The sequence below is a fragment of the Peromyscus eremicus genome, chromosome 14 (genome assembly GCF_949786415.1).
Source record: "Peromyscus eremicus chromosome 14, PerEre_H2_v1, whole genome shotgun sequence".
NCBI lineage: Eukaryota > Metazoa > Chordata > Mammalia > Rodentia > Cricetidae > Peromyscus > Peromyscus eremicus.
In genome coordinates, this window is record NC_081430.1 from 53,185,310 (window position 1) to 53,198,566 (window position 13,257).

The 13,257-nt window shown below is 50.3% G+C and overlaps 1 protein-coding gene across 2 annotated transcripts in view; it reads left to right on the forward strand.

Moving 5' to 3' along the window:
- Positions 1–5,148: 5,148 nt before the first annotated feature.
- Positions 5,149–13,257, forward strand: part of Tunar (TCL1 upstream neural differentiation-associated RNA) — a 33,744-nt gene continuing 25,635 nt past the window's right edge. The window contains exon 1 of one of the 2 annotated variants that reach the window (XM_059279721.1): positions 5,149–5,398. The gene's annotated coding sequence lies outside the window, so the exon portion shown is untranslated. Of the gene's footprint in view, positions 5,399–11,348; positions 11,399–13,257 lie in introns of those variants that run through there. The other variant, XM_059279722.1, reaches the window with a different exon arrangement.

A 13,257-nucleotide genomic window follows, 5' to 3' on the forward strand; every position in this document is an offset into this window, starting at 1 on the left:
TGGATCTCACCTGCTCTCCCACTCCACTCTAGCCAGACTGGCTTTTTGGCCAGCCTTCAATCCACCCATTTGCCCAGGTGTGCCCTCTGAGAACCTTGGGCGAGTAGGGTCATCTGGCAGGAACTTCCACCTTCTACCCCACTGTGTGAAAATCCGCAGAACCTTTTCTCTTGCACCCTTGGGAGGAGCCTCGGCTTCTGGGGTCACCATCCCAGCTGAAGCTGACTTCAAAGTGGTTCTCTAATTTCCGGCATGGTGTTCGAGGATGACTCATCGCTACAAGGGCCGGATTGCCAATGTGGCTCTGGAAGTGTCTTTCGGGAGGAGTTTCTAGAAATAGATTGTGTCTCTCTTTCACTAGACTATCTCTTCAGCTGCCTTAGACCCCGGTGGCCCCATCTTTGCTGGCTTTCCACACTCACAGGTCACCTGCTACATCCAGGCACCGTCGCAGGCCTTGGATATATCTGAAGATTTAAGTCAGCGGTCTCTCTGGCTTTCATGCAGGTCAGCAGAGTCCCTCTCTGGCTTCTTTTATCTTCGGGGCCCTTTCGGTGCCTTGGTTGAGCAAGCTACACTCAGACTTATCACTTGGTGGCCATCTCAGAGACTGAACTCAAAGGTGGTCTGAGCTTGTGATCGGGAAGAACAGTCTTTGGGATGGAACATGGGGCTATCACATGAAACTAGGGTTTGGAGCCTGGAAGCTAGCCTTCCCACTCAGCAGCAGGACACCCCCCAAAGGCCACAGACCTTTCTACCCTTCCACTCTCACCTAATGCACGTGCTTTTCCTTGACTTAAAAAGAAAAAGAAACTTCATTATCATGTGGGGTGTGGTGTGTGTGTGTGTGTGTGTGTGTGTGTGTGTGTGTGTGTGTGTATACGTGTGAGAGTGGAGGCCAGAGGACAACCTCAGGTGACATTCTTCAGAAGCTATCCACTTTGTGTTTTGGGACGTATTTCTCTCATGTGGGAACCAGGGCTTGCTCATTAGACTAGTCTGGCTGGCCAGGGAGCTCCAGGGAGCTCTGTCTCCCCAACGCTGGGATGACACGTTTGTGTCCCTATGCCTGGCTTTTTATGTGAGTGCTAGGGTCAAATCAGGTCCTCGTACTAGCTGAGGAAATAATTTGCTGACTGAGTTATTACCCCAGCCCCTTAATTAGTATTTATCTATTGAATATAATGATGGGCTTTATTATGACATTTTTATACATGTACATCGTATACTCTGTTCATATTTTTTTATCCTCAGTTCCTTCTCTTGCTTTTCATCTTTCCACTTCACCCTACCTCTCCTCAAGCTAGCCCCATTTATACTTTGATGTTGTGTGTGTATGCATTTAAATATCGATTCCACATAGGAAAGAAAGCATGTGACATTTAAATTTGGATGCATTTAGTTCTAGATTTCACATAGGAAAGAAAGCATGTGACATTTGTCTTTCTGAGTCTGGCTTATTTCACTTAGCACGATGATCTCCAGTTCCATCCATTTTCTTGCAAATGATGCAATCTCATTCTTTATGGTTAAATAAAATTCTGGTTTCTTTACCCTTTCCTCAGGCAAGGGGTATCTGAGCTGGTTCTATATCCCAGCTGTTGTGTGTGGAGCCACAGAAAGCAGGGGTGGAACATATGTCTCTGTGGCACGTCAAATTTGAGTCCTTTGTGGACACACCCAGCATGAGTGGAGCCGCATCGTCTGGATTTCCTTAGCACTGGTCTTGTCTGGGCTACCAACTTAGGAGTTGCGTTTTCTTTGCTTGTGCAGAGAGGCCAGAGGCAGGATGGTATGGAGGATGAAGGTAAATGAGGTGACTCCTCCTTTCAACAAACTCAGGGAACATTTAGAGAAGCCTAATAAGTAATTACCTGTGGCTAGGTTGGCTGGCATGTCTGGAGAGGGAGAGAGGGAGAGTTTAGATTGTCTGGGGAGGATAAGAGATGAGCTGAGGTTTGTCAAGCAGAGAGGAAGTGGAAGAGGCATTTCTGGTTGGAGGGAAGGTAGGAGAGAAAGTAGTAAGGCCCAAGGGTTGAGGCAGGGGCAAGTGTACTGTAGGCGATAGTGCTGGGCCAAGGAAGAGAAAGGCTGGGTCAGTCTTGCATTGATGGAAGTGGGTCCTGAACACCAGTTTAAGGGATAATTCCTATCTCATAGATGATGGGGAGCTGTAAGAGGTATTTGAGTAAGAGTGTGGATTTAAAACAGTGTGTGGTGTTGCCAATCCTTGATACTCTGTAACGTAAGTATAGAACAGCAAAGGTGTGTGGACTGTTGAAGGAAACCCATTGCCCAGCAGTGAACTTGGGGTCGCCAGCACTGCTCCTCTCTTTGCACTGTTTATTCCCATTGGCTGATCTTCCAGGAAGGTCCTGCTGTCCAGACCCTGGCTCCATTGACCTTGCTGGGGTTTGCAGGGAAAGCCAGGTAGATGCTGGCTGCAGCCCTGGCTGCCCAGCTCTTGTGGACATTGGCCAACAGGAAATGGAGTGGGCAGTGTCCCAGCCTGATTCACTGAGCCATGGGGCTCCCCGTGTCTTTGCAAATGCATTTAGGATGCTTCTGGCCTGAAAACAGCCTCCTGGACCGACATCCACAGCTGAGAGAATCCAGGGCACCAGCATCCCGGAGCTCTGCCCTGGCAGTGGCCATGATAGGTGGAAAGAGAAGGTCAGTGTCCAAACCACTAAGTAAGCAGTTGATTTGAAGTAAACATGCTCAGCAAGGTGGGTGACTTTTGCAGAGTTGACTGGAAAGATAGGACAAGAAGAAGCATGTCTCAGGATCACAGGTGGTTACACTTAGCTACCTCTATTATTTTCCTCCCTTCCTCCCCAAAAGCCTTCCTTACTAGCCAGTGGACAAATTGCTTGGCATTTTCTGGGGATTATGCCCCTGGCAGAGAGGCTTTTTCAAGACAGGCTGACAACCTTGCCATGCCAAGAGTAACAGGCATGTAAAGAGGTGCCCTCTGAAGGTTTTTCGCCCCTGCTGTGGACCTGGAGAAAGGAACACGGCCATAGTCAATCAGGCCCCCTTACAAGTCAACAAACCAAAGACCAGAGATGGGAAGAAAACAGCCCAAGGTCACACAGGAACTATGAAGGGGGGGTGGACTTAGTCATTCTGCAGCCACTGTGGTTATTGAGGGTGGCTGGGGCTCAGAGCTGGCTTGCGTCCACCTGGAAATAGGCAGTTATGCTCACGTGACTATGCTGCCCATGGGTCCTGGAACCCCCCCCCTTCCTTCTCTTCCTCATGGATCTCACCTCTTCTTGGTTTCTGAAGCTTGTGTGGATTTTTAGTGCAAGCAAAAAGAAGAACTCAGTAACCACCTATCAAAGCAGATTGCCTGAATCCCCATGTCTGGGAAGAGATGGGTTTGTGCTCTGTGTTGGAGCTCTGAGGGTATGGTATGTCTCAGGCTGCACCACCTGGTTCTGGAGCAGCCTTGCACCTGCGCATCAGAGCTCCTACACCATCCGTGAGATACGCCTGAATTATTTCTGGGCATCACCCTCAGAGGCTACCCTCCTTCTCCAGGTCCCTCTTCTCTGGGTCCCCAGTACCTGGGGACAAATTTGATTCACGCCTTTAGCGATTGCTGCTCACCAAGTGTGACTGAGTGAGAGGTGCTGGGCTTCATGGGCATCCCAGCTGGGCTTCCTCAGTGGCCTGACTTTCTGTTCTGCCCTGTACCTTCTCAGACACGTCCTCCCGAGTGGGGGAGCAGCGGGTGTCTGTTCTGCCAGCCGACTACAGTCAAAGCCTCAGGGCCTTCCCGGGCATAGCTGTACCTACAGTTTCTGCCCATCGAGTACCCATCCCAGTGCTTCAGAACATGAAGAGGCTGTTTGTGAGCCTTCTCAGGTTATTATCCCTAAACGTGGCCGATCTCTGTGGTGGGCCTGTTGGTTACTGCAGTTCGATGCAGAAGCAATCTATCAGATTCTAAATGGCACTGGTTTGCCAATGTTATTGATTCCTGTTTTAAAGAAAGGAGAGCAGAGTTGCTAAAACCCTGTCCTCGTGGGGTAGAAACCCAAGAGAATTAAGGGTAGTAAGGTAGTTGTAAAAAAAAAAAAATGTGATTGCCAGGCAGGCTTTTAGGATGGTTATGGTTAAGATTATTTTAGCTAAGATGTGATGGAACATAACTTCAGTCTCAGCACTCGGGAGAGTGTAGGCAGGAATAGGGTTAGGAGTTCAAGGTCATCCATGGCTACAGAGTGAGTTTAAAGGCAGTCCGGGATACATGAGACCCTGTCTCAGAAAACAAACAAACAAACAAACAAACAAACAAACAAATAAATAAATAAATGAAAAGGAAAACAAGAAGGACATTTTGAATGTCTTTCTTAAGCTTGCTTTTTCTGGGCGAGGACCTCCTGGCCGCTTCCTAGATCCGCTTCCACTCGGCTGATGGCTCCTCTACCTGAAGTCCCACATTTGGAATGACAGTTCCCCAGCAAGCGTCTTCACGCTGTCACAACCACTTCCAGGGCTCTGCACCTGTTGCCTGAAGCTGTTCTCAGAGAGGAAAACAGAGCCTTGCGCAGATCTGGGTTTAAGTCCGGTTGCATCCTCTCACTCTCTGTTTCTCGGACAATTCTCCATAGCTGTTACATGCACAGTTTTCTCCTCTGCAAATGGTGCGACAACAATCACTGATGAGAGGCACAGGCTTTCTGTGTAGCTGCTTGCCATGGACACAGCCCTGCGCTGATTTAACTGTCAACCCTGTACAACCTAGAATCATCACCTGAGAAGAGAATCTTTGTAAGGAATTGCCGAGATCAGGTTGACCTATGGGTATGTCTTTGGAGAACTGTCTTGATTGTTAATTGACATAGGAAGACCCAGCCCACTGCGGGCGGCACTATTCCCTAGGCATGTGGTCCAGAACAGTGTGAGAGAGGAGGAGGCTAGCTGAGAGCAAGCGAGCAACAATGGGTTTATTCTGTCTTCGCTACCAAGTGTCAGACATGTTATGACTATGCTTGAGTTCCTGCCTTGACTTCTTTGAAATGATGGGGCTCTGATGTGAAATCATAGCCCAAACCCTTCTCCTCAAAACTTCTTGTTGTTTGGGGTAGTTGCCATGGCAACAGAAATGGAACTAGGAGGAGACCCTACTGACAAAGGACTTGGTGACTTTTGCTGGTGCTCCTGCTTCACAGATGTGGAACTAGGGCTTAAGGAGTATTTATTTCTGCCTGCAAATATGTCTCCACACGGTGGTTTTTGCCTCTAGTAAGCGCCCACTTTGTTCAGATGGGTAGTTCTTGCTAGGGCCTAGTGAGAGCTTGCACTCAGACTGAGGCTGGAGTTGGAACCGTCTGGAAGACATACATCCCTGGTACCTGGACTTGGAAGAGGTGCACAGCCCAAGGTGAGGGCTGGAGGGCGGTCAGCATGTGGATGGGGAGCCCGCTCCACCATCCCTCTGTGGCCACTCCGTGTTCCTTAGCATAGAGGCAGGCAGGATATTCCCACAGGTAGCTGATGTGTTGAGGTGGGGTGGAGGTGGAGGGCAGAAGCCTGCCAAGAATCTGCACCTTCTATGACAGTCTTGGAAATCGTGTGGCATCACCTCTGACATATGGTTAGAAACAAGTTGCTACTATTTGGAGAAAAAAAAGAGCAGGTAGACTCCATCTTTTGACTAGAATAGTTAGAAGGAAGTGAAACCGAATTTTTGGCTAAAATGGGGAGCTATGGTGATGCATGTGGCAGAGCATGTCACCAGGGCTCTGTAAACATCTGCGCTGTTGCCAGGATACTGCCCCTTCAGGTTAGAGAGCTCTCGGTCCAGCCCAGGTACTGACCACCCTCCTCATCCCGTCTCTTCATCTCTTTTTCCTCAGCCTATAGTCATGTCTGTACTCTTGTTAGGACCTGAAGACTTTTGCCTTCATGGGTACCCCGCCCCCTGTCGTGTGCATATGTTATACATTCATGTTTTGTATTGCATGTGTCTTGTGACACATGAGTTAATATAAAGAGGAATATTCTAATGTGCTGAATCAACACATTTTCTTCTACTCTAAAACGTGTGTGTGTGTGTGTGTGTGTGTGTGTGTGTGTGTGTGTACCTAGGAGTGTTAGATTTTTTTTTCTATTGATTTTATAAGAAATGGTACATGTGTGGGCACTAGGCACTGTGCCTACCACATCGAATGGAGAGAGGAGTCACGACTGCCCCCTCTCCCACCTACCTCCTCCCACTTCCTTCTGCCCTCCTGGTCCCTACCGCTGGCCATGCTCCTCTCCCAGCCTGTATCTCCTAAGTCCTTCTCTGCATCATTGAGCAAGCTCTCATCCATTCCCGCTACCTGGAGTCTCCTCTCTTCGGGTGCTTCACTGGGGACAGGCCTGCCTTTAGCTAAGAGCTGTCTCCCTTGGCTTCTGGCTGGTCTCTGGGGGCAGAGCCCGGGCAGGTCCTCTCTTGTTTCCCTGAAAGGAGATGGAGAGCGCTGCTTCTGTTGGGTCTCCCTGTCTTCAGAGACAGATACCCCCAGTCAGGTTCTGATCCCCATGGTCCCCCCTTCCGTGGAGAGCGCTGCTTCTGCTGGGTCTCCCTGTCTTCAGAGACAGATACCCCCAGTCAGGTTCTGATCCCCATGGTCCCCCCTTCCGTTTTGTACGGAACAGCTGCTCTGTCCCGGGCCTTTCACGAGGGCTGCCTGGTCCCTGTCCTTGGAGACTCAGTCAGAAAGATAAACAAGAAAACTCCGCAGACAAATGCCTGCAGGCATCAGAGGAGTTTTGATACGTAATTGGCATTTCAAGAATTCAAAACAATAAGTTCAGTCCGTATGCACGAGAGAGGATGGGATGCTAATCAGACACTTGTCTGAGGAAGACCAGGGTGGCCTCTGCTCCCAGCACTGGGCCCTGCTTTCTCCTGTATCCCTCAGTCTCTCAGCTTTGACTTTCTGTCTCTCCTCTGAACAGTCAAATAATAGTCACCCTGTAATGGCAGCCTTAGCCCTGCGTCCTCATGGCCTCATGACTCATTCAGTCTCCCTTGGCACATTGGTTCCTATGTAAGAAGCTGAGTGGCCTGCCTGGTTGACCAGCATGGCTGGTCGGTGAAGCTGTAGCTAGTCATTAGGTCCCAGGGCGGGGAGAGCTCTCTCCTCGGGTTGTAAGTGTGATGTGTTCCTCAGGAAGGGCATACAGGGTGGGGAGTCAGAGGTGGCATGCTCCCTGTCTCAGGACTGCTTCCTGACAATTGCTGAGATACTTGCTGTATGCGTCCTTGAGAAACCAGCCTATGATTTTAATATTATCATACGATAAATAATTTAAGGACTAGGAAGACCTTGATATCAGGATTTGCCTAAGTAATTCTTTTTAATTAGTTAATAAAGTTAATTAGTCGTCAGGCACGGTTCTTAGTTTTTTTTCCCACCCCAGTTAAGGCTTTGGTTGTAGACACGAGTGAGCTGTGTTTGTGGACTTGCACTGGGGACTGGAGGCATTAGGAGTCCTGGAGGTCACTCAACTTAAAGTCTGGACGTTGAGAGCAACAAGAAGAGTTGGCCCATGTCCAGAGCTGGCCAGGGCTGAATTGGAGAAAACCAACACCATCCAGCTTGTGGCTTAGAAAGCTATCCCCTGGCAATGTGAGAGACCTGTGTTTGGAGCGCTCTGTCCATTACCCACCTCTGAATCAAAAGATGCAGGCTGAGCCAGGCATGGTGGTGCATGCCTATAATCCAAGCCCTCAAGAGGCTGAATCTTGAGCATCACTGTGTGTTCGAGGTCAGCCTGGGCTAGATAGCAAAACATTGTCACAAACAAACACACAATAGAAACCAAACCTGAGCTACAGAGATGTGGAAACGGTCTTGACTTTGAGTGCTGAGTCCTTCTTGGAGAAAACCCCTGGTTTTTAGAAGAAAGTCTGCCCTCTCTCAGCTAGATTCCTGTCGTGAACTTTATTTGTACAACCCGTTCACGATGGCCCCAGATGACAAATGAGGAAACAGACTGAGACCGCATGGGGTGATGGTTCCGGGTCACTTGCCTCCTAAGAAGTAGGGTAGCAATGTGGATCAGAGCTGTCTCTTGTTAAGTTACCTGTGACAGCATCGTAAGAAATGTGTCCCCTTCTTTTGGACACCTGCTTCTATGCTATGGGGAGAGTGCTCACCTGTGACTCTGGTGGTCCCTTGGTCCCTTGTTGTGGGAGGGTTTTTCTTTTTTAAGTCTTGCATGTGTATTCATATCTGTGAGTTTGAGCAGGCTCATGCCGTGGCATGTATATAAAGGTCAGAAAACAATGCTCACCCTCCACCTTGTTTGAAGAGGGACCCCTTGTGATTCACCATTGTATGTACCAAGCTAGCTGGCTCTCAGCTTCGAGGGGTTCTCCTATTGCCACCTCCAATCTCACCACAGGAACACCGGGATTACTGCTGGGCAGTAGCATATCCAGCTTTAGATAGAAACTGAACACAGGCCTCCACACCTTTACACATGGAGCCAGGTTTACCTCCACAGCCCACCCTAGAAGTCCTTTACACAGTCCCACTAGCCAGGCCGTAAAGAACAATAATGCACCGCCTCATCGTGTAGAGGTCCGAAGCCAAAAGCAAAACTGGCGGCCTGCTTTCCTTGCTGGTTCCAGGGGAGGGCAGCCCTCTCCGTTCTTTGCTTCTTCCCAGTTCGCGGCGGCGGTGGCCAGCAGTCCTTGCTGACCCTTGATTCATAGAAGTGCTCCATTCCTGCTGTCATCACAAGTTCCATGTGTCCCCAGCCAACTCTACATTCTCCCTGTGTGGCCCGGACAACTCTGCATTTCTTTCTCTTATAATGACATGAGTCAGGTACAGGGCCCACCCTAATCCAGCATGATCCCATCTTAACTTAATTACATCTTCAAACAGGACTGTCGGCTAGGATTTGGACATATCCAGTGGAGGCCTGAAGCTCACATTATAGCTGGGGGTGGGCCGAAGGACCACATTCTCAGCTAGAAGGTTCTGTGAGTGTTCAGTGATGTCTCACCCTGGGGCCTCACTGTCTCCTGCCTGGGTCAGCTTGGTGAATGTCGCACTGAGGCCCTGTGTCCCCCTCACCCCTCTGCCAGGATAGGCACAGCTCCTGCTGTTGCCAGCTTGGAGCCACGGAGACAGTTTGTGCTGCTTTGGCATCTGTTTGGGGCCACTGCCAACTCCTGGCACAGCGAGTGGGTGGCAGCTTGGGCACAGTGTGTGTTTGCAAGGCTAACCTCTCCCCGCCCCCAGCCAGCCGCATGTGTCATTTTCCTCAGGGTTTCTGGCAGCCCCTGACAGGTCAGGGTGTCATCGACCTCAGTGTGGCTGAGGGGCAGCTGTGTTTGGGGACGAGGCTGGGAACCTGGACTGTTCAGTTGATTTGGTTCTCGTCACCAAGTGTGCCTGTTTCCTCTCCTCATTTATGGTGTAGGGGGACTTCTGTGTGGCTTCAGCATCTCTTGCCTCCTGGGGGCCGTGTGAGACTCCCTTGGGCAGATTCCTCACTCTGGGATTGTGGCCCTTGTCCTTGAATACGCCGGCACTTGCCTTAGAGCCTGGGACGCACTTGGCTGAGGAGCACGGTGGAAGACGGTGTCCCCGTGTGTCTGCTATAGGCATGGGTGGCAATGTGGCCCCATTTGAACTACTTGTAGGCTTATGGGTTTGGAGGAAGTGGACCCATGAAAGAACTTGTCACAATTGGGGGTGGGGGGAATGTGTTTTCCAGCCAGTCAGCTGAGAGGGGGAACTGGGATCCTCTGGAGTTTTGCAAGGTTGTCTTCTTCCAGGGACTGCTAGAAACTCAAGGAAGTGGGTGTAGATGGGGTGGGGGAAGGGGCGGGAGGCAGCACAGGAACCTGGGCGAGAATTCTGTTTGGACGGCGGGTAGCGGTCTGTGACGGCTAGAGGTGGTAGGGATACTTCAGGACTTTAGGAGACAAGAGCCTGGAGCAGCCTTGCTAAAACCACAGACGTCCTGGCTCTTTAAGAAGAGTATCGCTGCACAGTGGACTCCATGGTGGCCCCGTGTGGCTGCTTCTGAAGAACCACGGGCTTCCTTCAGCAGCCAGAAGTCTCATTTAGCAAGGAAGAAGGAACCCCAGTAGTGTAAGCATCCTGCTCAGGTGCTGGAACTCTTACCTCAGGGGTATTCTGGAACATCCTAATGGGCAGCCCTTGAGAAGTGCTGATATCTAGGCTCTTACTTTGCCTAGAGAAGGCCTGGTGGTTCTGAAGTAGGGTCTAGGGATCAGTTAATCTCAAAGTTCCCAGGGCACTGTATCTAAAGTTGAACATCCCCTGCAGCTCCAGGACATGAATGCACTATGTGGGTACTAGCCCTGCCTCGACGGGCCTGTTCCTTCATTGGTTTGAGATCCAACCTAGCAAAGAGGAACATTGAGACTCCAGGGAGTCCAGACACACTGAAACCCTTGGCTACCATGGGTCAAAGCAGCCTGATGCTATTGACTCAGCTGGGTAGGTATAATCATTAATTTTGATTCTCTCTTTGGTGGGATTCAGAGTTGCCATGAAAACAAGCCTCTGGGCATGTCTGTGAGGGAATTCTTAGACTGAGTTGACTGAAGTAGGAATGCCCACCCTGAACGTGGGCAGCACCATCCCATGGGTGGCATCTCAGGCTGCATGCAAAGGAGAAAGTGAGCTGAGCATCGGCATCCATCTTTCGCTGTTCCCTGAATATGGGGGCAATGTGGCCGCCCTTCCCCACCATGATGGACTCTACCCTCAAAATGCAAATTAAAGTGAGCGCGACCTTCCTTAGGTTGCTTTCAAATCCTTTGTCACAGCAGTGAGTGAAGCCTCTTGCTAGTGCATCTCTGTGAGAGGAAGCTGAGCAGTGGGTCCAGACAGGTCACCTGGCAGGCAGAGTGGCTGGGATCCCTAAATTCCGGTGTGCCGTTAACTTCTAGTGGGATGTTGAGAGGGGCTGAAAGAAAAGAACTCAGATCCTTGGCCCTGGTGTCTTTTTGGTTAAAAAATAAGATAAAATAAAGTGACATTTTGCAGGAAATGTCTCTCCTTGGGGAGGAGGCACTCCTGCTGCTAACAAGCTTGAATTGAGCACATGCTCCGTGCTGCAGCTCGGGGACCCTACAAGGATTCGACAAATTAGAGTCATGCCCCACTAGAGCCTGGCATGTTTGGGGTACCCCTTTCCTTAACCCTCAGGAACCAGGTTTGTAGGGGAATGGCAGGAAAGGAGGGATTCATTCCTCAGGCCCAGACCTCTAGACCTTGGGTTGCTCAGCACCACGGGCAGCCTCTACACTCATCAAGGTATTTTTTTTTTTCTTTTGGTATAAACAATTCACAGTCAACCGAGAAAGGAGATTTGGAACCAGGCCCATGACTTTCTGCAGGTACTGAGCAGTGGGTCTATAGATTGTTAGGTTTTTGCATAAAACAGAACGTCCCCAGGGCCGACCTGCAGAGAACAAGCCACCCCACCAGTTGACCTGCTTCTCTGAGCACGCTGAGGCACTTCTTGGATCGTGAGTCTGCCAGCCTCACCCTAACCTAGATGGCTGAGGGGGCGTTGGGTAGAATAGTCACGGAAGGGAAGCAACAGAGACGGGGCGGGGGGTGGGGTGGCCTCCATCACAGCCGACCTCTGCTTGCTGTTTATCAGCTCATGCATACTGGGACAGCTCTGTCCAATCAAATGCCCACCCTGCTGCCTGTATCTGCTAAGCACGTCTCTCTGCTGGTGCGGGGTTGGAGCTCAGGGCACGGAGAGAGTGTAAACAGAGGAGTCGGTCTAAACTGCTAGTGTGGGGATAATGGGGACATCGCTACAACAGAGGGGGGCCGCAGGAAGTACATACCCTGTCTGCATCCTGGGAAGGAGATTCTGAGCTGTTCCTGGAGGGGGAAGCTGCTGTGAGCCTCAGGGATGAGGGTGGTCTCTGCTGTGAGAACAGGTCTGTGGCTGAGCCTGGGAGGATAGTGCTCGGCCAGGCCTGCTTGGGTTTGGCCCAGGTTGATAGGGAGAGCTGGAGCCCAGGGCTGGAGGGAGACACACAGACTCGGATGCAGAATGGATTTGGTAGTAGACATTCCAGGACCTCATTGTAGCATCCAAGAGTTTGTCCTGGCAAAGTGAGCACGTATGCGTGTGTGCATGCATGTGTGTGCGTGTGTGTGTGTGTGTGTGTATGTGTGTGTGTGTGTATCTGTCTGTCTGTCTGTGTGCTTCTGTGTGTGTTCATGTGTCTGTGTGTCTCTGTGTGTATGTATGTCTGTATGTATCTGTCTCTGTCTCTCTGTGTGTTTCTGTCTCTGTCTCTATATGTGTTTCTGTGTATATATTTCTGTATGTCTGTCTATGTGTGTTTGTGTGTCTCTGTGTTTGTGTGTCTCTGTGTGTCTCTGTGTGTCTGTATTTGTGTGTATGTCTCTGTGTGTCTGTGTATGTGTGTGTATTTGTGTCTGCCTGCCTGAGTGTCTATGGGTGTATGTGTGTGTATGTGTGTGTGTGTGTATTTGTGTCTGCCTGCTTGAGTGTCTATGGGTGTATGTGTGTGTATGTGTGTGTGTGTGTGTATTTGTGTCTGCCTGCCTGTGTGTCTATGTGTATGTGTGTGTCTATGTGTGTCTGTGTGTATGTAGTTGTGTATGCACTTGTGTCTCTATGTGTGTGAGGGTGTTGGGATGTACACACATGCTTGATATACATGGTGTGCATGGGGAGAGGGGAGAGAGAGAATATGAAGAGCTGTAGAATGGAGTTGATCAAAATCCAGGCAGTGGAACAGATGAGTCAACCTGTGCCTTACAAGATGGCTCCCTAACCCATGACACCACCAAGTTGCCTAGGGCAGCCCCTCTGCCATCATGAATTCTTAAACTGCCCAACTTCCCTATTGAGTTGGAATTCTTCCAGGGTCTCTGGCCCTTCCCAGTGTTGAACCGTCTGTGCCTCTTACCTCATCTTCTTGGCTTTCTGGAAACTTCCTCACCACCAACACCATGGATCTCAGAACTTCTTTGGGTTGGGTACCTCCTTCCCCAGCTTTGCAGAAGTGCACAGGGGTCCCCCAGAGTGGTTACTCTTATTTTCTATTTACACAACAGCCAAAACACTTTGCTGTGCTGGTCCACCGTGCAGGGCACTCTACAGTTGCACTCTGCAGGACAAGGGGCCACATCTCCCCTGCCCTCCGCCTCACCAAGCCTCTCTGAGAAGCTTGCTCTCCTCGGCCCTCCTTCTGCCTTTGCC